The sequence below is a fragment of the Camarhynchus parvulus genome, chromosome 2 (assembly GCF_901933205.1).
Source record: "Camarhynchus parvulus chromosome 2, STF_HiC, whole genome shotgun sequence".
Classification (NCBI taxonomy): domain Eukaryota; kingdom Metazoa; phylum Chordata; class Aves; order Passeriformes; family Thraupidae; genus Camarhynchus; species Camarhynchus parvulus.
In genome coordinates this window covers 71,232,925-71,259,586 of record NC_044572.1, presented here as the reverse complement: position 1 = coordinate 71,259,586, position 26,662 = coordinate 71,232,925, and the positions used below count along the sequence as shown (strand labels likewise).

The window sequence follows — 26,662 nt, the reverse complement described above, 5'->3', positions numbered from 1 at the left end:
TCGTGGCAGTGGTACTTCAGTGGGTTTTCAGGGTGATTTGCTTGAGTTCACAAATATATGCAAAGCAGAATGCAGCTTCTTTACACTGCTTTGCCTTTTGTAGTATCATACAGAGTCCTTAAAATAATTAATTCTGCCAACACAGTGGCTGTGGGAAATAGCTTGAAGGCTTTCTTAAGGAGCCTGTTGTCCACAAAAATCAGACTCGTTACCTGGTGTGCAACAAGTCAATAATTATACACTCAAGAGAGACATTGATTATTTATTTCACAGTTGCACAAGCCTGGGTGCTTGGTGGTATTCTGCAAATCAAGCACACCAGCTATCAAATTTTTACTATTTATACATTTCAGCAAACAAAGGAGTTAGTGTTCATCGGTGACATGTTACATAGTTCTCTATTAGTTACTATGCTATCATCTTCTATTGATTCTCTTGCTTCTCATGCTAATTAATCTTTATGCTCAATCTTTCTCTTGAGTTGTTGGGTTTCTTGGGTCGATGATCCATGAGTCGGTGGTCATGATCTCTCCCTGCCAGAATTACCTTTTACCCAGTTGGAGCTGATTTCAGCACAATTGCTGAGTTATCTTTATTAGTTTCTTCCTTACCTTGGGAGTTCTGCCAGTTCTCCTTGTGGCCAGCAAATTCTGCATTCTTTGTGTCCACTAATGGAACATCCTTCTTCCCAAGCTCTGGTAACCTTCCCCTAGGTCCAAGATCACTGAAGCATGTCAGGCCCTAACCCTTAAGAAGGCAATTCTACCAACAAATAATTTGTTTTTCTAACACCTGGACATCACTTAGAGCATGATTGTTAGCTGTGTTTCATGGATTAAATCTCCCTTCTTGTTGACTAATCTTGAGTACACAAAGATCAAACATTAAAGAACATCCTTCCTTAAGAAAATTTTACATATTCCACATTTTACAACAAGCCCAGCATCAGTTTCAGCTGTGCTGTGAAGATGATGCTGCAGCACTGAGCACAAGCAGCAAGATTTCTACCTGAATTCCTGCTGCTCAAGGTATTTAAATTAAACTAAAAGCCTTGAAATAGTCCAAAAACAGGACACAAAGATGGCTTAGAGCCAGCATAGACCCATCCTTAAGACATACAGCATGTAGAAATTGTGAAAGGTGGATAGGAGCAAGGGAAGAAAAAAGGAAGAGAAAAATAGAGAAAAACAGGATGACTTTAGATTTACTGGCAGGGAAAAAAATCATAAAGGTCAAACCTAAGACGGTGGAGATGCGAGAGGCAAATGGCAGAAAGCTTCACTTCTTCCAACATTTCCTATGAATCTTAAGGGGACACTGTGCAGCTGGAGTGGACTCTTGTCAGGTAAACAATAAACTGGCTGTCAATTTCCATCTGGTAATTTAAAATATAGATTAAGAAAATGCAAAGCCTTATTTCAGGCTGTATTTAGGCGTTTGGGGGGGTGTGGGGGGGAGAGACTGTACAAAATGCATGTGTGCAGAGGGCTCCACGAGTCCCGCAAGCAAAAGCTGAGATTTCAGTTTGTTCTGCATTAAGATTAGTCATAACCTCCTGAGTGGGGAGCCCTCTGGGAAGAGAGGGACCAAGCAAAAGCAGGCACCTGGAAAATCCCCCTCCGCTGCTTTCCATTCACATAGAAACCGCCACATGCGACCACGAAGTGTCATCTCCATTAATAATTCACCGAAATATCTTGATTCACCAAGTCCAGGAACTTCCTGGGAAGTGTGGGAAAAGACCAGCGGGGCATCTCAGACGTCGAGAGAAGGACTTAAGACCAGCTCGGAGGATGAGAAGCCGCACAGCACAAACACACAGTTCACAACAGAGGACCGTGCCTCTGCGTCCTCTTTATCCCCCCTCCCCCGATTTTATTCCGCTTTAGCTATCGCTACCGAACGATTGGGAAGAAGCTGGCTGCGCTCCACCTCAAGCACGGAGCTGCTCTCGGGGGAGAAGGGGGGCTCGCTGGCACAACCCTCCCCCTCTGCCCTCCCACCGCATTCAGTTGCAAATCCCTGCCCGCCCGGAGGAATCGGCTCCGCGCCCGCTCCGCGCGCCCCCCGGCCCCAGTGCGGCAGCTCCGCCAGCCCCGGCAGCCGCAGCGCCGGCGCCAGGGGTGCGGGTGCGCGTATGTGCGGGTGTGTGTGCGCGCCTGCCAGGGAGCCAAGCCGAGAGGGAGGAGTTTGGCTTTTTTTTTTTTTCCTTCCCTCCCCCTCCTCCTTTCCTTTTTTTTTTTTTTTTTTTTTATTAATCAGGAGCAGTGAATGGAAACCAATCAGATAGAGAGCCCCCTCGGCTCGGGCTGCCTGCATGCCGGAGTTAAAAAGTGCTGCTGGCCGAGCGGGAGCCCTAGTGCGAGCCGGGGAAGCTGAGCGGCGGGAGAAGGGGTCGGGGAGCTGCGTCGACCCGGGTGAGGCTCGGCCGCGTCGTCCCTGCGTGCCGGTAAGGAGATGCGGCTCTGCACCTCTGGAGGGGCAAGTTCTAGCTCTCACCAGCCAGCCGCCTTCTGCTTTTTTTTTTTTCCTTTCTTTCTTATTATTTCTGCCGTGCTTATTGGGAATGCTAATTAAGGGGGGCGAAGAGGAGGGGGACAGCACTTATTTTGCAAAGTTGGCAGCTGTCTTGCGGAGAGCTCTGCCCCCCGCCGCCGCGCCGGGGTGACCCCCCCGGGGCTCCGCGCCCTGCCCGACGCTCAGGGGCGTGCGGGGACCACGTTTGCTGGCGTTGCCAGTCAAGCGAAGGGATGCGGCGTTTTCCTGGGGATTGTCATCGCCAGCAAGACACTTCGGGCGAGGAGAGGTGGTGAGAGCGGGAGAAGGGGTCGTGTGTGCTTGGAAGAGAATAACAGTAATAATTAGTAATAACAACAGCAAAAGGATGAATAACTAGAACCTAATAATATTTAAAGTCTGTCTCTGTTTCTTGATACTGCCTAGTTGCTTTGAAATGAATACAGGGCAAAGCCCTTCGAATCATGACCAAAATCCGAGGCAAAGTGCAGAACTGAATGTAGAGCACAGTTGAATTGAGGCGCTCCCTCAGTGAAAAGAAGGGGGCAGAGCGAGCAGATCGGGGGACGTTACAGGAATTGACAAATGTGAAGTCTTTTATTTGACAAAAGAACGGGTTGAGGAGTGCTGGAGGAGGTGGAAGTAAGAGGGTAGGCGTATAGGCATTTTTACAGGAAAGAAGTTGGGTAATTGCAGAAAGCAAGCGCTGAATTTGGTGGTGTAGTAAATGTTTCTAAGGAGCTGGTAACATACTTTCTGTGTCAGCTAGGTTGAACTATTTATATATTCGTATGTATGTAACACCTACTTACGTGCACGCACAGGGAAAACAGTTTGCATACTACATCTGTGTATTCTTATGCAGAAGGTCGAGTCAAGAGATAAGCAATAGCAGTAGAGGTCGGTGGCTGTGGAAAGGAGTCCTGTCACTGCTGCAATAAAATCCATATTTTACGGAGAGTTAAATGCAGTACTTTTTAAGTGCTAGTGGATGGTCACCTAAGTAACTCCTGATGACATTCAAGGTTCAAGAAGTTTAACGACTGAAATTACTCCCAGCACGATGGCACAGCTACTACTTTTATACAAACTGAGAAGATAGGGCACCTTTTCCCTTTTACTTGTATATGTTTTGGGATTTTAAAGTTCTGTTAGCCGTGCATGAGAGATTGAGTAGCACAGAGTACTTACAGAGTGTAAGGTCAGTCCTTTCTCCAAATTTACTGTTCCGCTAGCACAGCTGGAATAAGAGTACAGTTCTTGTCTATTCAGGAATCTCTGAGGATGGAATGTATATCCTACATGTGTACCTCTTGAGCTACATGGGTGAACATTTATGCAAAGAGAACATTTCAATCAAAAGCAAGGTTGTTTCCATTCCTTTTTGTCACAGGACTGTGTGTACTGGCATTCTAGAAATGACATAATTCCAAGGGAATAAAATTGCTTGATCGTGCAGACCTCTTTGGTTTTAATCAAAATAGACATAACTCTCCCTGTCAAGATAAAGGCTTATCTCCTGTATTTGCTGGGCTGAAATCTCTATTATGCAGACAGTTCTTTACAAAAGTACTTGCATGTTACTTAAAACATTGCATAAAATTGATTAACATCTGTTCCTGAGCAATATAATGCTATGGGTAATGGTGCATCCCTGTTCATTTCTTTTTTTTCTAATTCCTGTTTAAAGGCAATAAGTTTGCATGTCACAGGAGAGTTGGGTAGGGCTCTGAGCCTTGTGATCAAGATTAAGTAGATTCCTTTATCATGGATATATACAGTTTTAAAGGCCTGGCAGCAATGACACAATTGGATAGCTCCTTTAAAGAGCCCAAACATGCTAATAAAGACTGCAAAGCTGAATCTCTTTTTTTCTCCTCTCAGATGTTATCTGACACAGCACCAGTAAATATATAATCTCATATGCTTCTGGCTTTCAGCTGCACCATAATCTTTCTGGACGTATTTCTGGTGGTTTGCAGTTGACTTTTGAGCTGAGGGAGGGAAGAGGAAAGCACCCAGTCTTTTAAGAATAATATAATCAGAGCAGTAATACTATTTTTTTTTTTTTTTTATTCCCTCTGGAAAATGGCATTGATTCAGTCCTGTTGTAGCTCTCTGCAATTATCCTTTGCAGCCATTTAAGTAACTGGGGTCCCCGTAGGGACTTATTAGTCTCTCTAGGTATTTTAATTTTCACACCATTTCACAGCTCTTGCATATCTCCATGCCAGCACTCTAAAGATTATATTTATAGACACGGTCATCATTTTCTAACCAAGTTGTTCAGCTAGAAATGTGCATCTTAACTTCTGACTCTTCTCTCCCTCCCTCCCTTCTTCCCTTGCATAGCTCTTCCATGCAAGCAGTAACCTGCCGCTCAAGGAAGCCTTCCCTTTCATAAAGTTTGCATTTTGCCATCTGCTGTTTCAATAATATTTAGTTGAGAGACTTCCTTCAAAGCAAAACATACACATGTTAAGAAGTGTGGCGTTTTTTTCCCACTGCTTTCTGCAGAAGATCTCAAAACTAATGGGAACTTGATAGAAGTTATGAATGTGCCTGTGCTCTCACCAGCTGAGATCCTTCTCTAAATGAGCAGCCCGCTTCTCAAGGGCATACTGAGTTCCTCTGGGCAGGAGCCTCCCTCCAGTCCACTGTCCCTTCAAGTGTGTTACATTTTTGCTTTGACTGAAGAAGTTTTCAGCACACTGACATGCTGCTTATTAAGAGACTCCTGCAGTATTTTGGGGTTTGGAAAGAACCACTCCTGGGTTTTCTGGTGGTTGCCTGTGTGCTGTGTGGGGGTCAAGCAACATTTATCTGTTGTTAAATGAAATGGTGGTCACTGTCTTATGCTTAACTGAACTTTTCAGTGTGTCACCTTCCCTTTGTTGACTACTTTTAAATTCTGTTACCTTTCTAGTGCAATCTTGCAGCATTATGGCTCAAGATGTGCAGGAAATTACTTATGGATCTCCTTGGAAAGGGTGGCTAATTACTAAAATAAAAGGTAGCTGAAATCTATAAAAAAGAGTGGGTAGAATGCATTTGAAGCAGCGGGCCCCACTGTGATGGTGCCTCATCTTACATAATGGTTACAATTCCTCTAGTGGCTCTGCTGCAATTATACCAGAATGAAGTAGAATTGGTTTTCAGTATCTTTTGATTATCATAAGCATGTGGGAAAGGCTTTGCCTTGGAAGCTGGGTGTTAGGGAGACTTTCTCATTAACCCCTTGAAGACCTAGTTAGCTGCAGTAACTGTTCCTGTGTTTTCAAAGGCTTTGCATCATTTGGGGTTTGCTTTGTTTTTCCTTTCTCTTTTTCCTATATAATTTCTTGGGTTTATAGCTCTTAGAAACAGGGCTGATAAACTCAGTTGTGGTTATCCTGACTGCCATGGTGGGGCCAAATTCAGGATCTTTTCAATGTATATCTTTAAAGTGAGTCTCCCATCCTGTGCGCAAAGTGAAGAGTTCTGTGGTGCACAGATCAAATCTCTTCTGCTGACTCTATGCAGGATTCAGTTTGCAGTATAAACACCATTCTCAAGTTTAAATGTGTTTTGGTTGAGATAAAAATCCAGTAGCAGCTGGTTTGCTCATGCTGTATGCTTAGTCATGGCAGACCTTTCCAAGGGGTCTGAAAAAACTATGCTGTGTGAGGAGAAAGGTATGGCATCTTGCCTTGTTTCATTTGGGATGGGGAGAGATGCGAGGTAGTGTGAATGTTTAGTATTAAATGCAGTTTTTAGTTGTCTTTATTGCTTAACAAAAGGTACAGGGCAGATTATTAGTCCCTGTTTTAAAAACACCCTTGAAGAATGCATAATTAATACAAAACATCAGCAGAAAAATCGTCGTCTCTGGGTTGTGCTGTGAGTGTTGCTGCAGTGGAATTAGGTAGGGAAAGCGCTGGATAAAAGCATTTGTAAAGTTTGACTGTGAGTACTTCATATCCAGTTGTGCTTTCTGTGCCATAAATCTCAGCCTAAGAATCTCTTTTTGATTCTTCCCATGACTAGCTGATACGTGTTGGGAGTCCATCCAGGTTCAGGTTCCTAAGCTTCTCCAGGGCACTGCTCTGTGTCCTGATCCTGATCACCCATCAGCTACTTCCCCATCCCATTTCAGGCAGGCTTATCCCTCTTTGTATCCCTGACTATCTCCTTATTCCTCCTTATTCCGGATGGGGCTGGCTGCCACCATTGTCTTCCACTTTATTTTCCTGGTTGTGCATTTGGCACTGAAAGGCCCAAACAAAGACTGTAAATATTTGAGTTTATGCTTTTGTTTGTTTGTTAGCAAGAGCATTCCCAGAAGAAAATAGAATAACTGAATTTCAGGAGTGTTTATAGAGTAGAGTGAATTAATGTTATTGGTCGGTACATCCAGTCTTGTGGAGCTGCCTGCTCCTTGAGTATTTTTCTCTCTCAAAACAAACCAGAAAGGATAGTTTCCTCTGCAGCTGCAGCCCTCTGAGCAGCAGTGAGGATCAATGCTGATGGGGAAGGGTGAGGAGAGCCTGTGAGCCCTGTCAGGATGAAAAACACTCAACTGGCATGGTGTCCTTCCTGAGTTAGGATGTTGGATCTCCAAAAAAAATCTTTAAGCAAAGAAGTGATTGCTTAACTGTGATGGTGCCAGAGCACTTGATAGCACCATGCTGAAACATCCAAGATAGAGTGATACTGCATTATCTTTCTTCACACCCAGCCACAAGACACCCTCTCCATACCCTCCTCTGCACCAGGCGCATAGACAAAAAGTGCATATACATTTCCATCTGGCCTCATTCGAGAACACTGCCAGCCTTGCTATGTTTTAAGTAACCTGTTCAATAATGGCTTTATTCTGGCATTGTGGGTAAATATTTTATGGGTTAATTAGACTGTCTTATCAGGATATGCATATATATTTATATACAGTCAGAAAATTCTAGCCAGAATGTGACTATTAGATTTCATTTGCAACATAAATACCCATCATAACTCCTCAGCTCTTCCCTAGTGACACACTGCAATGCACAGAAGAGAGCACTTTATGAATGAGATCCGTCCTGTTCTAACTGGGTACCGTAATTCCTCTCAGCTAAACTAATTTCATTATCATGCTGTAATGTTTACAGCTGCCTCTGAGATAATAGGCGGTGTATCTTTCCAGCATTCCCACTTCTGCATCTAATCGCAGAGTCAGAGCGGGAGGACCTAGGAGAAGGGTCAGCAGGAATTGAAAATTAGCACAAAAATTAAACACTAGTCAAGTTTCCCCAGGTACTGCAGGTTCGTGCCTGTGTGGTGGAAAGCAGAGCTGCCTGTTCCCTCATTACAATTGTCAGCTAATAGCTTCTATAAGCACAAAGGCTGCTTAATCAACACGATCATTACCATGTAGCTCTGCTTTGTTGTGAGGGTAACGCCAAACTCAAAGAGAATACTTGCCTCTGATGGTAACTCCACTTAGCATTGAAGGTCATGGTGATCCAGACTTGCATGAGAGGCCGTGGAGTGGTGGGAGAACCACTTGTGCCCGTGGGCCCCAGCTGGGGTGCTGGCACTGCGGCACTGGGGCCAGCCTTCCTACTGACAGTCTCACTCCAGGGAAAACCCTCTCTCTTAGAAAGATGTCTCCTCCTCCCTCATTCTCTTAGATCCAATACCATAGCAAAAATAATTAAAAGCACAGTTGCATTTAGTTTTGCCCTGAGGACTCAGGTGAAATCTGTTTCCTCACTGAGTTGATTCACTTTGAGTGCCTGGTGGTTTGTAACTTTAGGGTGTCATTAGTCTGGCAATCATGGTTTGACACAAGTATCTTCGTGGACAAACAGAAAATTATATAGCTTATTGTAGTCTGCAAAAAAACCCCACAAGAACCCACAGATACTCTGTGCACATTTGGTAGTCTCACTTCAAGTGAGGGACAAGGTGTAGTTCATTGACATGACGCCTTCACTTAAAAGCTGTTCAAGTATTCCAGAATTCCACATCTTCACCACATGGCCCCACTGTGAGGCTGGCCTGTATAATTGGCCGTGTTTTACAGCGGGGGAAGCGAATCACCACGAAGGTGAGTGACTTGCCCAAGGTCACAGGAGGAGATCATAACGCAGCAGGGATGCTGAACCAGGCTCTTACAGCAAGTACAGCTTGCAGTCAACCTGCCTGCCTCTCTCCTGCTCTCTTCAGTTGTTGTAGCTGATCAAAGAATGGATTGGAGAAAAAAGTCAAATTTGGGTCTCTTTTTTTCATCCAAAAGAAAGCCAATTATTTTTCTTGAGGACTCCTTGCATCTGCTTTGACACTCCATCCCCAAAGGATTTTCTGGATATTTTTTGCTTGTTTGTTCAGCCATGTTTTCTGTGGTGGGGAAGGGGAGGAAGCTGGGTAGCTCCAGAGCTGTCTGAGACAAGACTGAGTATCTTATTCCCAGGACAAAGTAATCTGAGCTGTCCCCAAGCAAGGTGGCAATGACCTTACTCTCTGCATTGCCCGAGTTGGACTGGCCACAGAGTTTCTTTACCATTCCCTGCCTCATACATTCCCACCTACTTATGCCTGTGGGAGAGAAGGGGATAAAAAAGAAATCTCATAAAAGGCTGCCTATTCTGCATGCTGCTCCCTGTGGTTTGGGGCAGCCAGAGGTCATACCACACTATCTCTTGTTCATGTCCATGCCTGCATGAATTCATTTCAAAGCACTCCTGCTTTGTAAATATCTAAGGAGTAGTATTCCTAGCACACAGATATGAAGGTGAGTCAAAGGGAAGCTGCTTGAATAAGGACATGGTGTACACCAATACCCCTGACATGAGTATTGATCTCAGTGTAAATAAAATAGAGGGAGAAGTAGAAAAAGACACATAAAAAAGACACATTAAATTTAAAAGTTATGTGGCCAGTTTAGATCGAAGCAGTACCAGGTCCTGAGCTCTGTGCCACCTACTATGACCTAATGCTTTTGGAGCTGGCCTGACAAACTGATCAAGCTGTACAAGAATTCAAGAGAGCCTATTTCCTCACTTTCATAGTGTGAAGAGTGCTCTGGCAGATCACAGAGCAAGAATATATAGAGGTAGAATCTCTTTCAGGGAGCAAATTTCTTTTGTGAAATTGGTGCTCAATTTAGCTGTCAGGGCTGAAAGGGAAAAAGGTACAGAAGCAACTCTTAAGTCCACCAGCCACATCCCTTTAAGCAATTCATGCTGTGCCAACCAGTTTTATAAAACCCTGTATTTCATCTAAACTCCATTTAAGTCTAAATAATATGAATGTTCTGCTATGATATTTCCCTTCTCACTGCTGATAATTACCAAGTTATTTCTGCCATAAACAAAGCATGTTCTTCTCTCTGACTTATCATACCTGGTCCCAGAGCAATTTGCTTTTAAAAGTACCAATAAACTGCACTGAAGTCTACAAGGTTGTTTCAATATTTGAGTGTTGCTCTGGATCAAGGTGTCAGAGTTTGTAATGAAGTGTTTACAACTTTGCAATTACTTTCATGGTGACCACAACACAACTGCCAAATATTTTTATAATTTGTATCCCTAAATAATAGACTACACTAAATGGGGATGGAAAGAAAACCTGTGTAAGGAATAACCATCATTTCCCATTGATGCCAACAGATGATCCCTGGATCATCTGTACAGCATGGAGAAGGATTCTCTGCAGTCTCTGTCTTCTCCCATCAGCAGTTGCAGGGGGGATAGAGAGGACTGGACTGAGATTTTCACTTCCTGGCTGTTTCTGCTGGCATGTAATGGGAACATCCTTCCTTTGTGCAAGTGTCACTGTGTATTGCATCTCTGAAACCAATTCTTAGCTCAGATTCTTCCTCCTGGTGCCTGTGTCTTCAGGTCATCTGCACTTAAGAGGAAGCAGAGCATAAGCATCTGAAAAAAAAAGCTGGCCCAGTGTATCGTATTTATTAATATTTACAGCCATCAGCACAATTCTGCAGACAATCTAATCTCAAGCAGCTTTGAAATTCAGTGCTTTTCAGAGTGGTGTTTCCCATCAGAAACAGAAGTGTGCACTGTGATTTATAGGAAGGATTTCTGTTCCTCTTGGAGAAAAAAAAAAACAAAACAAACACAACAAAACAACACAAGAGGCTCCCACTTTTCTCAGCACATAATTTATATTGCTATTAAATGAAATGCATTACCATATTGTAACATGTAAGGGTCTCTTTTGCAGGATTTCTGAAGCAGCTTCTCATTAATCCACCATAATTCATTTGTCAGATATCTCGAAGCTACTTGATATTGGAGTTACTTTAATGTATGACAGAGTTTTCCTTGGCAGCAGGTTGTAATTTCAACCAGGCTGGTAAATGTGAGGTCAGAGGCTTGTTGCTGCAAATCTAGAAGGTTAAAATATGCTGCACATCCTTCTTCTCTGTTGCAAAAACATCCTGAGTCCTGGATGAGCAAAAGTAAATACTGGAATTATTCAGGAAGAACGGGTTTCATCCTCTTGGAATGGTCACTTAATATTGTGTGTTTTGTGTCTATTGCAGAGGTATTTATATTTGTCAAGCTGGCATTAAAACCAGCCTTTATGTGATGCAGACACCTCAGGCTCAGATTTAGTTTCGAGCCCTGACCTGAGCAGGTATCTGTTACGTCTCAGAGGCTGTGGGTCTCTGCGGATGGAGCTGCTGGAGCTGTGGTGGTGCCTGGGGGGGGTCATAGTGTTAACAACAAACATCCTGGCATGGGCAAGCAGGTATCCCAGCACTAGGAGCAGCCAGGAAACTTACTTTTGAAAGTGGAGCTGTGCAAGGCAAATGGAAAGACTAGCATGTATGAGCAACTGCAGCTTCAGTCAGTGTTTGACTGCAGCCAGATTGGTGCAATCCAAAACACCAGAGGTCTTTTGTTATGTCCCACAGTTACTGCGCTTTGCAGCTGGTGGTAGGAAGTACCAGATTATGGCAGCAGGAGCGGTTTCCGGCTCTGGGAATGGTGGGGCCGGCATAAGCAGGAGATATTCAACCAGATGGTGTTCAAGTCCCGTTTTTCACTTCCTTCAAAGGTGACATGGTGGACTGTTTGATACTTTTTTATATACACTACTGATGGTAGTGCAGGAGTCATGCTCATTGCAGCTTTATTTCTAGGATATGTTGCATATAGGTTAATGAGGACATGCTTTCAGATACCACCCAACTTCCTGTATTCTCCTTCTCTTACAGATTTCTCTTCCTCCATGGGAATGTTATATACTTGTCTGTTGTTTTATAAGATACTAATTCTTTGCTCAGCCCTGTGCATGTTCTAATCATAGAACGTTTTAGGTTAGAAAAGACCACTAAGATCACCAAGTCAAGAGTTAATCCAGCACCGTCAAGTCTGTCACTAAACCATATCTTTAAGCACCATGTTTCCTCAGGAAGGACAAGGCACACCAGGAAGCCAAAAGTTCAAAAGACTTCAGTGTGTTGGAAGTAGGTGTTTGTTGTCACATTGTGGGTTCATCATGAGGCTGGATGAGCTTGCTCTTGCAATTACTGTTTTACCATTGACTCCAAGCTGACCAATACAAAGCAGAGACCAAGCAGAATTCATCTGCAAACTGGGATAGGATGAATTATCACCGAATATTCTGAGCTGGAAGGGATCCATAAGGATCTTGAAGTCCAGCTCTTAAGTGAATGGCCCATACAGGGATTGAACTCACAACCTTGGCATTATTAACACCATGCTCAAACCAAATAATTGAACTGAGCCATTAGAAATAAGTTGCTAATGCAAGCAAGATTAACTTGGTATGCTGCCTGAAATGAGATGTTAGAGATGATAGGGAGGAGAGAAAACTTTTAATTTAGATGGAAACAGGGCTGATTAATTAAGCAGTAACGAACAGGGAACCTTGCCTTGAATTGATATGAGGCTTGCAGTGCTAATTTAACACAGAATACAGCTTCCAATTTGTTATTAAATTAAAATGGCTTTTAAAATTGTTTACTTTTTTTTTCCCCTTTTCTGCTTCTGTGTGGCAAAATGATTATTCTGGCTAGTTAAAGAAACCAATCAGAACAGCAGAAAGTGTAGGTTGAAAGAGGAAAGATTGTTCTGTTGTGTAATTAAGAAATATACACTAATATCCATGACATCGTGAATAAGCACTTCAAAGTAGTAAGTATGCTCTGTATTGCATATTAAATGAAACAATCAGTATGCTAACAAGCTGCTCTGGACATACACTAAAACAGACATCACAGTTCAGGAAATGATTGTTTCTTATTTTTTACTCTAAGGATCTGCTCACCTGAGTGACAAATAGTATTGAGAAATAATGAGGAAGAAGCATTCTTCCTTTTCGTCCTTTCCTATTTTCTCGGAATTTTCAAAGCAGTTTTAATTTTGGAGACTTTGTGGTTAATCCACACAAAGAAGCTTTTTCTACCCCAATCAAATTACATGGTGGAAGTGTGAGAGATTGTATGTGATAGACAAATCCTATGGAACAAGAGGGAAAACAACCTTGTAGCGACATTGCTTTTTTTAGTCTCAAACAAAATACACTCTTGACAGGAATGATTCCTTGTAATTTATTGTAGGATAGCTCAACAGTAGCAATTTGTCATGCGTAGTTATGTAATTTGATGGGTTCATTTCTTAAATGATCTATGGATTATGGATTACCTCTGTATATCAACAACAGAGCTGTATCTTTTATGTAAATATTCCCTCAACTTTTTCTTCCTCTTCCAATCCATTTTCCGTCATACAGAGATGACTTTTTTCCATCTAATCTTTCAACTAATAAGGTGTTTAATAATTTAGCAACCTAAAAAATGAGCATATTTCAAAGGAGTTAGTATCAATGGTAGTGTAAGAGCCTCAGGCTACAAAAAAGTGGATGAGGTTACCAAAGTTTTAGAGTCAGGATCCCAACTGTCTTTCTGCTTCAGGCAGCTATTTTATTAAAGTTGGTATTAAACAACACTGCCTAAGGTCTGATTAACAATTTATGACTTCCTAAGAAGGATTAACAGAAGCCTATCATTTTTATATTTAAATCTTGATTTGCATCTAAGAGAAATCATACCCAGGTTTATATTTTCATTATTTATTATTTTTATTATTATTATTATTGCTGCCTCTGAAATGTTGCTTTTGTGAATATTCCAGGTGCCAATTTGTTGTGCTGATATGTTGGTACCTCATCCCCACACGTGCCAGAGTGATAACTTGCTTCTTGCAACCTGTGATGGGCTTGATCCTGCAAAGTGATGGCTTTTGTCTCATTCTGGGTTCAGTTGCTCTTCACTGTCCCTGAAGTCCATTGGGACAGGGTGATCTGCAGTTGGTAGTCAGGCTGGGATCTGCAAGACCAGGAGCTGAATGTTGTCCAGCTAACATTACTCTGGGGAGTAAAATCCAGATATACAGGACCAAGGTTCGCCTGACATACCTTCCCAGAGGGGAATTTTCCAGTTTGACATTCACTGTGTGCAACCAGTAGCAACTCCGTCCCAGTGTCTCAGTTTTTTATAAGCCTCCCAGTCCTGCTTATGAGGCTGCTTCTGGGCCGCCTCTGCTAGGAGAGGAGCAGAGGGTGATTCTGCTGCTGTGTTCTGGGATGCAGCAGAGCAGGAGCTCTGTTGTTGCTCTTTGCTCTTACGGAGGCAGCCCAGAAAGAAGCATGCAACCAGGTGGGAAAGGGATGAAGAGTAGATACCTAAATCTGCTGGCCAAATTTAGCTCACTCTCCTGTACAGGGAATCAGGCCAAAGACATGCAGCTTAGTGTGGGGCAGAGTGGAACTTATTCTACTTCTGGCCAAGATGTTTTTTTATTATTTTTGTTTTAATGTTCAAATAGAAAATAGTAACAATGGCCTGTTCTGTTACCTCTTTTCAAACTGTCCTAATTCCCCCATTGACTGTCTTTTCCAAGTTCAGCTGCTTTAGAAAATTGTGTGGCTTTTTTTTTTTCCCCTCTGTGTACGTCCATTTCTGATACTCTTCAGTGATTTTAACACTCATTTCACCAAGGGCTGGATATGGCGGTCATAGCATGTAGAGCTAAGGGAAAAGATTATCAGCTAGGGTCTATGAGCTCCACTGGCTCACAGCAAGGCAGATGTTATTTTGGTTTTCCTGAGCTTCTCTAGTCAGTAACACATGAAAAGGTTCTGAAGAAATGTTGGTATTTAAGGATCTTCATTACTTTATTTGAACTCTCAGCATGTCCATGGTTTTCTTCATAACCAATAGCATGGTTTTTGTCTTGGTCTTAAGGGCTCTTAAGTTTTAAAATACTAAAATAATCTGAAAACTACCGGTTCTTCAGAGCAAAAACAAGCATTACCACATTCACAGAAAGATTTCTCATTTTCCTGGCTTTTCAGGATGTGCTAAACTGAATTTAAGTTTTAGGACTGCATTCACATTTCAATAATCTGCCGTTAGAAAGACTCCAAGAACTGCAGTCAGAATATTTTCTTGTGACACTTGCCTTCGGCCTGTGCTTGTGGGTCATTATTGACAGAGGGATTTAAACAAATGCTCAAAAGATTGTGCTGAATCAGGGAACAGTACCTGAGAGGAATAAGCCCCTTAGATGCTGGATTAACAACACTCAAGGTTTCTAGCTTATTCTTCAGTTCCGACTAAAATTTTATCCAGTCATATTCTCAGTCAAAAGAGGACAAACGAATATTATTCCATTGACTTCCAAGGAGCTGTAATGATAAATATGAGCTGAAAAACCAGACTAAGGAAGCAGAAGAAAATGCATTAATAAATTATCAATAGTGGACATGCCCAGGAACTTAGAGCAGTCAGCTCTCCCCATTTTCTCTTCTCTCTCTCCTATTTAAAAATCCTCAGCCACGTATCCAGAGAGCAGGAGCAATATCATGGGATGTCTGTGGCCGGAGAAACAGAAATCAACTGTGCAAGTGGATAGTTCATACTTAATCTGTGTGGTGAATTAGTTATCAAATATATCCTACAGCAGCACATATTTATTTGTATGACATTAATGTCCATGGGTCCTAATTGTGGGAAGCAGTGCTCTAACCTAATAGAGTCCCAGCTGGCAAATATGTTCAGAGAAATCAGTCATAGCTGCAGGATTATTTGACCAAAATATGGCTAACTTCGCAGAAAATCATATTAGAAGAGAGTGGTTAAGTGAGTTCTACCTTATAATAGATGTGTAAGTTAAACATGTCAGCTACACTTTTGTCCAATTAAAGCATACTTACTAAAAAAGATAGCTAAATACCTGCAGTATTGTGATTCATTCTATAGCCACTGAAATTGTTTTAAAGTCTTCTGCGCACAGAATTTGCAGGTGAGGTCTGTGATTTTTCACTCACAAAAATGTCTTCCTAGTTCCCTTAAATGAATCAGAAATGGAAGAAAAAAAAAGAAAAAACAGGTCTGACCATAAGACAGACACAAGAATGTCTTATGTGTAGGAACAGCATGGTATCAGGCATAACACAGAATGTCACAGTTCTTTAAAGAAAATAACAGAAGTAAGAAATAAAAAGTGAGGTACAAAATATTTGCTGGGAGTCACAGAAGACCATACTATGTGACTTCAGTTGTCTTCAGGATAGATTTTGCTCTGAGAATGACAGATCTTTCCCCTGTATTTGTGGGTAGGATTGTTGCCAGGAAAATGACCTCTTCTCTGAGCTTTGATTTTCATTTTATTCCTGTTCTGTGACTACACTCTCAGAACTACATAAGCTCTTCAACCTTGGTCAATAGCTGTTTTGTGGTTATCCCAGGTTATTTTCTGCAGCAAGGTTAACAGAGTTTGGAGGAAAAGGTTGTCTGTGTCATCACAGTTTGCAGATATGGATATGGTATATCCATCAAAAGAGCTACTAGATGAAAACAGTCTGTCAGCACCTGGTTTGTAAACATCTCTCAACATCTGCTTTTGGATGCTCCTTACGAGTTGATTTCCACCACACAACAGTGCTCTAAAATGTTCTCATGTGGACATCAGCTTGCAGTAGAGTGTCAGCTAGCCAGTAATCCAAACATAAAGCCAAGTACCTTCCCATTTTGAAAGTTTCTCAAATGGTCTCATCTTGACATGACTGAATGAGGAAAATACATAAAGTTGTGATCTCCTAACATCTGCTCCTGCCTTATTTTCTGAATCTCTTCAGAATGAGCAGACACCCAACCCTGCATTCACACTGCCGGCTTTAAATGGGTTACTGGTATTCTGCACTTTGCTGCTTGAGTCTTTCTGCATCTTCAACCCAGCTCTGAAATGTGTCCCTCCAGGTTAGCTTGCATAAACATAAAGCCCCAAATTAGCATTGCAAGCAACCATTGCTCTCAAAAACCAGTACTTTTTCTGTGCTCAGTGCATATTTGCCATCTGCTAATGCATTAAAAAAAGGAAAAAAAGTCTCGGCCAAGTCCTTAATTTGGAGTAAGTCCATGTCTAACTCTAGTAACTTTAAGGAACTGTCATTGTCTGTACCAGCTAGAGAACAGGCCTCTGTGACTGCAAAGTAGAGGATGCTTTGGAGCACTTGTGCTATGCATTGTTTCTCCCTGCCTGAAAGGATGCCAAAAAGACAGAATATGTTTTCACAGAGGCAGCCTTCTGGTTGTTGTCCACTGTGCAGAATGGGGTGTGTACCTATACAGTGCAAGTCTTCTGTACTGCTTGGCTCTAAGCACAGCTCACATACCTATGTGATATAAATACTCAGCTTTGCTTTCTCAGCTCTAACCCTTCCCATGCAAAGTCAGAACCGTGGACACTGTGCCAAAAATAGGATGCTGAATCCTAGTTCTTTGCAGAAATGATCTCTTTAAAAGCCACAAGCAAAGAGGGAAAATGATCTGCAACCATCTCACACCGTAAAGGGTATTTTGGTTTTTCTTCTATCAGGGGAAAAAGCCACAAATAAAATAAAAGATTGTAATTATAACACCAGTTCTTGCAGACACAGGAATGAACATTTTACCCAGAGTCCTGCTCAGGACAAGTACTGTGTCTGGCTTGTCCTACACCATTACTATTCAGGCCACTGGCACTGGAAAAAAACACACAATGTCACCACAGGAAATGTAGAAGGGTAAGAATTTTTAGAAATGATTGTATTTTACATCTAAAATTCTATTTTTTTTCCCCTACAGTATGGATTGATAAATCATTCCGGAGGCGTGATATTTTTGGACAGAATTAAATACTCTCTAAAAGTTTTCAAATAATGCTACCTGGACAAGGTAGTTCAGTAAGAGTGTTTTAAAAGGCCTCACAAGAAATTCTGCATCTTTATTTCACAGCTTGCCCTCACTTGCCTGTCTCTTTCAATAAAATGTTACTCTGCCATTGAGGGTACCTGGCTTGCTGGCTGGCATCACACATCTTTCAGTACATTGATACCAATGTAGATGTTATTCCTCAGGGGATTGGCAAGCAAACAAAAGCCCTCTACCTTCAAGGCCCCTACTCCAACCCCATCTAGAGCAGATGCCAGCAGTCAAAAGCACCATTAGTACCACCTAATGGCTCTTCACAGGACTGTGTAAGCAAAACAAGTATTTTACTCCCTTTCATACAGAAAAAAGAGAGATAGTAGTGGATTGTACTAATAGCATCATCTGTTGAGAGCTTCAGTGGCACTGGCCCATGAACCAGAAGCAGAAGTGGTGTGGACGATGGCACTGCCAAGTGATCTCTAGGCTCCTTGGTGAGGTGGGCTGAATAAACTCTCATTGCTGCTATTTATCCATTATCTGTTCTGTGGACAAATAAACATTCAAGCTCTGAAGCTGACAGTGTCTATACTGCAGAAGCATTGCACCAATAAAAAAATTTTAAAGGGAAAAAGAAAAAGCACATTCTGAGGTAGCTGATTTATCATGAGAAAATGTCCTGTACTTTTAGGCCCCTGAGTTGCTCAAAGAGCCTGTAGCCTGTGTTTTCTCATATCTGCAGAGAACTACAGGGAAGTCTCTAATCTCAGGGTGGAATTAACTTGTCTCACATTCTAGTCATACAGTGAAAGACCTGCAGCATATAAATATGTACCTGATGTATTTAGGCTACATTTTTAAATCTGAGTGTAGAACTTTGAGTTGTGATATCTCTTCTGATGGAGGAGGAACAGGAAAGGAGCACAAAACATACAGTTTTGCAACCACCCATTAGAGACCACATTTTAAAGAAGGAATTGGATAACTTGAGGTTTGAGTGTCAGTGCCCTTCCTTTCATGAGTGAGCTCATGCTGAGTTCAATTTTTTTTTCCCTAAAGTGCATTTTATCACTGCCTTTTAAGGTCTTTATATCCCAGAGCAGATCCCTTGCAAGTTTACAATGGAAAATTATTTCATGAAGCTGGTGATGACTCACTGGAAGAGGTATTTGCAGACCTGGACACTGGGGTTTGAAGACTGTCTGAGTGTGCAAGCTTTTTAGATATGCACCCCAACAGAAGCACAGGCATGTAAAAAAAAGACTGTATGGCATGTAATTGTAAGTAGAACTATTTCTGCCCTCACACAAATAGATGTATATGCACCTAGAATGCATGTATCTGTTCATCCCATACAGACGTCTTTTTCTTCCACTTAAATCCAAGTCAGATCTATAACTCAGCCTTAAGTTTCAGTTAATCAGACAAGCACATCAGTATTCTTCCAAAGAAAAAGAAAAGCCAAACCCAGTGAAATTTATAAAAGGACATGATCCTGTTTTCTGTCATTTAGATTGTCTGGCCAAATGACAGGACCTACAATCACTCTTAGTTAAATTGAATTATTGGTCCCCCACTCTCCACCAGGAGATCCTGGTGACATTTTCAGCGGACTTGTATGAGTTTGCAAGGCTGAGATTTTAACTCATAGATTTTAAGGAAATTGTCAGCTTATGTGACTAGAATTAATGAATATTTAATATTTTACGGTTTGGGTGGTGTTTGTTTCTTCTGAAAATTTGTTGTGTATATCACTCCTTGTCTACTCTTAGAATTTATTTCCTTAAAGCTCTGACCTGTTAAGGTAAGAATGTTATTATACATGGATTTTACTAAAAAAGTTAAATCCTTAGCTCTTGCATGTGAAGAAGGTCTTGAAAACATGAAGTCTACCAAAGGAAAAAAATATAAAAGAACAGTCTCAAGATATTTTTAAGTCAATTCAGCTTACAATTAATTTGGAGACTTGGGGTTTGCAATATAGTAAATTTAATTGAAAACATTTATAATTTCTCGGTAACTGGTTGCTTATTACCAGCAAATTTATCTCATAGCTTTCTGGAGCTAGGCATATTTCAGGACTCCACTTTTCCATTCCTGTGGTTTCACTAGTTCACCCATGTGCAGCCTGGCCAAAGACACATGCATGCCTTGGTCACAAGTAGCTAAAAAGGAGAGAAATGTATTAAGTAAAGGTGAATGATAATGACTGTAACACTTAACACTTGCATGTTCCTCTGTGTCCAAGTGCTTCATAAGCAGGAACTAATTACCATACATTCAGTAATAATGGTATGTTCAAAGAATTGTAAAACCGTGCTCTTCTTGAGATGAACTGCTGTGCTGGGAAAGGAAATCACTAGATTATAAAATAGAAGGCAGCATCTCTAGGATAATCCCTCTGTAACCTCATGCACCCAGGTCCCTCCCATGAGATGGCACGCATCCACATTTTCCCACTAACACCTACTTGGGAGAGGTTTGTACCTTGCCTTCGTTGCCTTTGCTTCAGCTTTGTTGGTGTAAAGGGGCTGCAGGGCTACAGGAACTTCTGCCTTTGTCTATTTGTGATAGGACACAAAACATTGGGTTGGGAAAACATTTTTTAATGGCCATGGCTTTAAAGAAAGCTGACTAACCCCTAAAGCATTTTCAGTTACATATTGCAGAGCAAGACAAAAAAAAATCTCTTTGCTGCTCTGCTGTACTGCTGTAGCAGAGTCATCCTGTGTTTTCTCCTTGAAGTATGTGATGTCACCAAAAATTGATTACTTGGGTAAAAAGAAATAGGATTGCAGGGAAAAAACAGATTTGTTATATTAACCTGATTATAGCTTCAGGTAATAGATAACCTCGTGCTTTATTTTGTGGGGAAAAAAGATAGCTTTTTTAAACACTTAAAAAATTACACATTTTTAATGGAGTATTTAGAAACAAAGTAAAAAGCATCGTCCTTTTTGTTTTGGTTTGGTTTTTTGTTATTTTTGTTTGTTTGTTTGTTTGTTTTGCATTTGCTTACTTGTAAGAAACCTTCAAGGGACACTTCACATTTTAATATAATCTTTTTTTAACTTTAGCCAATAAGCCTTTCCAGGAAGGCTCTGCATGAGAGAGGTGGTGGCAGATACTTTCTAAGAGGTAACTAAATTGTGCGTGTTGTGCTTTCTCAGTACTGAACTCCAGGCTCTGTGCAGCTGCCCTGGAGCTGCTCCTTGCGGGTGCCAGGACACGGTGATGCTATTGCTGTGGTCCCTCAGGGAACTAAGGCATTTTGGATAAGAGGGACCCTACAAAGTGTTAGGCATTAAGTGAACTTTGGAAATGAACCGGAGTTTCTGTTGTCTTGGCCATGCCCCCAGCCAACATGTTCATGGCATTCCTGAGCTTGCCCAGCACATGTCACTGCAGGCAATTTTGCCTTTCCTTGTAAGGTATGGTGTGGAGATGAACTTCCTATCCATGGATGCTTCAGGCATGGACATTCTTAAAAAAACATACAGCCACTAAACAGCAGTGGTAGATATCTTAGTTACTGGAAATGTTCAGGGTTATGGAAGAACACCCACCCCCAACTTTAGTTTCTTGACATCTAAAATTGATCTTGAAATACCAGCCCTGTAAAATCCATTGATCACTCCTAATGCAAGAGATAAGGCATTCCTGAACCTCTTCATTGTTTATAATACAGATTTAGTGAAGGTGGATGTTGCAAGTTTCATGGGTGGTAACAGCTTGGGTTGTTTTCTTTCTGCTTCTCGTTCTTAAAGGAGCATTCGGTGGCAGTTTCCCTGGCCTAAGATGCTGAATGTCTTTTTCTCTTCTCAGCTTTCTCAAAATTAAGTGTAATTCAACTCCTGTGAACGATACCTTGCAGATAACGACCTAGCCAAAATTCCAACTGGAGCTCATTTAAAGAGGTCATTATTCCTTTTAATTAAATAAAAAAATAGGAAGTTGGTCCTTTCTGATTCTCAAGGAGTATGAATTCTTTTCTCATTGATCTATGTTCAGTAAATCCCATAACTGTGTGAATTCTAAAAGCCATTTCTGAAGGTATTACAGCACAATTTTTTCACAAATAATGTACATGCGGAAACCTTATCCTTCTTTTTCTTTTTTATTTTTTTTCAAAACCTTCCTCAACCAGTATCTATTTGATCTAAGCTTTCACAGTTACCCAAGCACTAAAAACATGGAAAGTCTTAGACTATTGGCAGAACTAGCATAGCTCATGATCTATTTAACTAGAAGAAGTTAATTTTCTAAAATGCTGATTTAAGAAACAATAGCAAACAGAAGGTGTTTACTTTCAGATGAGGGTAATACATTAAAAAGAAAAAACCCAACAAAACAGGGTCAAAAGCAAACAAACAAAAAAATCCCCAGCTACCCAAATAGACTGTGGAAAATGGAAATGATTAAAAAAAAAAATCTCTGATCAAAAAAAACATCTGCATGCTAATCCTGGTGTTTTCAAGTGGAACAACAGAGTTAAGAGGAAAAAACCCACACATTTAAAAAGAAATGTGAGAAGCAAACAAAAATATAATGATGAATGGAAAAATAAGACCGAGTCAGAAAAATTCAGAGAAAGAAACAGACTGAATCTGCGTGTTCTTTCACAATAGAGCTTCTGCTGGTGAGACTGCATATTCAGCAGTGTGAATATTATAATTAAAGAATGTCAGCTCAAGCAAAATGTTTTAAAACCTTCCTATTAATAAGCAGATAAACTGCTTAAAAATACTGATTACATTAAGAAAAAAGGGAAGTGTTTGGGTTTTATGTTTCCATTCCTTTCATCTGCTAGAATACATTTAAATAGCAGATGTCTTTCCCAGGCAGTGTTTGACAGCGGCAGTGTTGATTTTGATGCCGAGGTGATAAGACCATCTTGGTGGAGGGGCTCAGTGCTGTGCTGCAGGTCCCGGCGCTGCCTGGTACCTGTGCAAGCGCCAAGCCCGGCGCCAGGCAGAGATCCCTCAGCAGCAGCCCATCAGCAGGATGGATGAGGTGCTGCTCCGGCGGGGCTGCTGACAGAGCCAGGCCGAGCTGGGGGCTCTGCTCAGCGCCCTTGGCTGCGCAGCCCTGCGGAGCTGCGGACAAAGAGCGCGGCTCCTCGGGATGGCAGGCAGCCAGTGCTGCGCAGCGCCTGGTCCCGGACTGGGAGCGGAGCAGGAATGCCTGACCTCCCTGGAGCTGGGAGGGGTGGGTGCCAGGTCAATGCAAATCTCTCTGTTCTCAGGAGTTTGGAATTCTTCTCCAACTGCATTGCAGTTCAAGTCGCTGCTTCTTTTTGTACTGGCAAGGCAAAGCTATGAAGGTACCGGACGAGTGCAAAAAAAAATTAATTTAAGCAAGAGTGAGAATTAACTCTGGTGCCCACAAGTTAGCCTAGACAAGCCCAATCTTGCAAATAGTTACACACATAGATAGAGACACAGTCTGAAGCCCTTACATGTATAGCGGGTTGCTTATCATTCAGAGATTTAGGGAAGATCTAATCATTACATGCAATGATCTCAAGGAAGATCATGACAGTGTTGCTTAAACCCACACCTTATGTCTCTTTAAGATATTGTTCCAACACAAATAATTCAAAGTTGGCTGAACTGTGAAAAAATAGCAGTTGAAAAACAGCTGCTGATGTATATATTCATCCTGGGCTTGAAGGAAAAACATTTGTCATTTGGAAAGCCACTCTGAGCTTGCTTTTTTAGCACCCAAAAGTATCAGAGTGTCTTAAGGTTTTGTCAGGTTCTGCATGTGAGGCTGCAATGCACTTTTTTCCCCGTTGCGGCCAAGCTCTGTGTTGTGAGCAAGACAGGTCACCTGAGGTGTCATTACAAAGCGTGAGAAAATTGTCATCATAAATCATCAATGTGAAAATAGAGACAGCCTTGGGGGTTGCATGATTTCTTCCAAATCTTTCTACTAGCTATGAAGAGAACAGTAAGCTAGCACTAGGTTTCAGTCTTTTTTAGTTGCTAAAGTGCTGTTTTGCATTTCCAGGTTTCCAGAGAGTCACCATGGCAGTCACACTGTTAACCCAACCTTGAAGAGCAAACAACAGCACCAGCAACAGCCTGGTTATGACTCTGTAAACATTACCTCATCCATTTCAGAGAAATTTTAACTTTCTTCCCCACTCCAGACAGTGACATACAAACTGCCCACTCCAGTGTCAACTGTTTAGAGAACCAAAACTTTAAACATTACAAAAACCAATTTTAAAAATTCCAGAGTAATAAAAATACATGTAATCACAGTCTGGTGACACCCTGATTAGGCCCTTTTTCAGTCAAAGACAAAACTAAATAAATGTTTCTTACTGTATATTGTATTTAGCTTTCTTTTGTATAGAAATCTCAACAAAAATGACAGAAGTTTCGAGTTTGGAAGATGAGTAGAACATTATGCATTCCACTACATATTAGTGTAGCAGAGCTATGTGATGCAATATGATGAAAATCTAGATGAACAAAAGCTTCACATTTAATGGGTGGGGTTTGGAGAGAACAGCATTTAGTAATGTCAGTTCTGAGTGTAATTCTCCCTTCTCATTCTTTCATCCAGTTGTTGACTTTCCATGCTGTAATAGTTTTATGGTTTTGTATCAGAAATCTATTTATCTCATGTTCACGGCTGGTCTCTCTTCCTTCCACAGTTTGGTCATCACTGTTTGGGCACTATTTCTTACTGTGTGCTATCTGTTTTAGGCTGCTTGATTAGAAATGGTTAATTGTCCCCAGTTCTTATGTCAGGGAAAATAACAATATTTTAACTGTATTAAGCTCCCACAAATATTTCACTTTATGTTAATTTCCTTGTTTCCAGCTGAGCTGTTTAAAATACTAAAAAACCCACCCTTTTTTTTTTCCTCACAGTTAAATAGTTTACTAGGAAACAGTGTAAGGATTAGCTGTAGTTTAAAATGTGTATCAGTGAAGGAGATAGGGGGGTTTGTTTGTTTGTCTTGGGTTTGGGGTCTTTTTAACACTGGCCATCCTTTTCCTTTTGCTCTTAAATCCTTTGCCGATACCCCATCAGAGCACCGATTTAATTATTTTTTTTCCCAAGTATCGGCGGGCCGGGCCTGAGGCCGGGTGAGTCCCGGGCCGCTGCCAGGCCTGGAGCTCCCCCGCGTGGCGGCCGCGGCCGGAGCGGGGCCGGGTCCCGCGCCTCCCGCCCGGGAATGATGCTGCACGAGTCCGCCGGAATTTCATCCCTGCGAACATCGGTACTTAAAGGTGCACCGAAGCACCGCTTTCAATAATTTTTTTTTTTTTTTTTAATTGGAAGAAACTTCTCTTTTCATCGTTTCTGCCGTGCCTCGTTTTGCAAGGTTTCCTCCCGGAGCAGTGAGGAAGGGGAGCCATTCCAGAGCGTAGTGCAGTCACACTGGGGAGGCCTGAGCACCTCTTGGGCTGTGCCTCGTCTCCAGCCCCGGAGGGCCCGGATATCGCAGCCGTGGGTGTGATCCAGGGGATGCCAATGCCATGGCAATTGTAAGGTCATATCCCCTCACAAGAGAGGAGCCTCCATGCAGGGAGAGCTGACGGAGCAAACACAGCACAGGCAGGTAGTAGGGGGATGAAAATACCCCATCGTTCTATTGAGCATGAACAGGGGAGGTATTCAGCCATGGGACAGGAGAGCACCGTGGAAGTGGCTTGAAAGGTTTCATGACACCAGCTGAATGTCATCATGCTGCTACCAGCAATTGCAATTGATAGAGCACAGTATTAAGTTTGGTGCCTGGACAAACTCAAACTATTCTCCACTGACAAGTAAATGAAGTGTGCTTTGTGGATCAGTGGCACCTGTGAGGACCTCGCTGTGTTCGAGTGTGGGGACAAAGACTTTCCCATCTGAAGTCCTGCAAAGGACCTGGTCTGAGCCCTGTAAAGGTGCCTCCGCTATCTGACTACAGCCCTTGCCTGAGCTAGCTCCTGAGCACAGGTAGTCACAAGAGCTGACACCATCAAACCCTTCATCAAGTTTTTCAGTGTTATTTTTCCAATACATATAACAAGGCAGCATACTTTTACCTGGGTGCACTGCTGCTTCTCGCAGCTTCAATTTACAGCTGCCTAGTGTCATTTCAAAATCCTGGCTTTTGAATCACACATAAAGCTCAGAGCTTAGAGATTTTCCCTTAAACATCCCAGCCTTTCTTTACTTTTTACTACCCATAGTGAGAGTATTGAAGGAGCACTATATCATGCTCAGTACATTATGCCCATGTTTAGAGTAAAAGTGTGGTAATATGGACACAATTTTGCCTATCCATTTCTATGTGATGGTTTCTTTAACAGCTTGTTAAATCATTGATCCAATTGAGTTGTATTAACAGGGACTGAAAATGGGTTAACAGTTTAATGAATAAAAAATCAAGTACAAAATAAAAAGCCCAGCTTCCAGCCAGCCAGGTCTGAAATATCAATCCTTGGCTTTAAATGGTTCTTCTTTTGTTATTCCCTTTCCACATTTAGACCCTGTTTGCATTATTGTAGATTTGCACTATTCATCTAGTATAAATCTGCCCTCACTCAGCCCTGGAAAGCTTATTCCAAAATAGGTGAATTCTCAGACTGAGCAGAGCATTCCTAGCAATTTTTGTATTACCTCCCTGCAGAGAGTGTAAGTCAGGACTTCATCTAAAATGTCCTTTATCACCCTGTTGAATCCCTGCTGTGTTTAGCAGCTGGCACAACTTAAAATAGCCTTCAGACTACGCTAAATATTGCCGAATTTCTAGTGTACTTTCTAGTGCTATGTTCCCATAGCACTAGAAAAAATCATTTGGGACACTGAGTCCAGCTCTTCCGTAAGAACAAGTTTCCACGTAATACACATCTATTTTGTGGGAGAGCACAGTTCACCCTTCACCTCATCCTGTAACCCACCTGAGACCTGAAGTATAAGATGCAGAAGCAG

The 26,662-nt window shown here is 41.8% G+C and overlaps 1 protein-coding gene across 3 annotated transcripts in view; it reads left to right on the top strand.

Moving 5' to 3' along the window:
- Positions 1–2,266: 2,266 nt before the first annotated feature.
- The window catches only part of LOC115914924 (cadherin-6), a 103,109-nt gene continuing 78,713 nt past the window's right edge, over positions 2,267–26,662 (top strand). Inside the window, exon 1 of one of the 3 annotated variants that reach the window (XM_030967798.1) lies at positions 2,267–2,449. The gene's annotated coding sequence lies outside the window, so the exon portion shown is untranslated. Of the gene's footprint in view, positions 2,450–2,663; positions 2,810–26,662 lie in introns of those variants that run through there. The other 2 variants (XM_030967817.1, XM_030967807.1) reach the window with 2 other exon arrangements.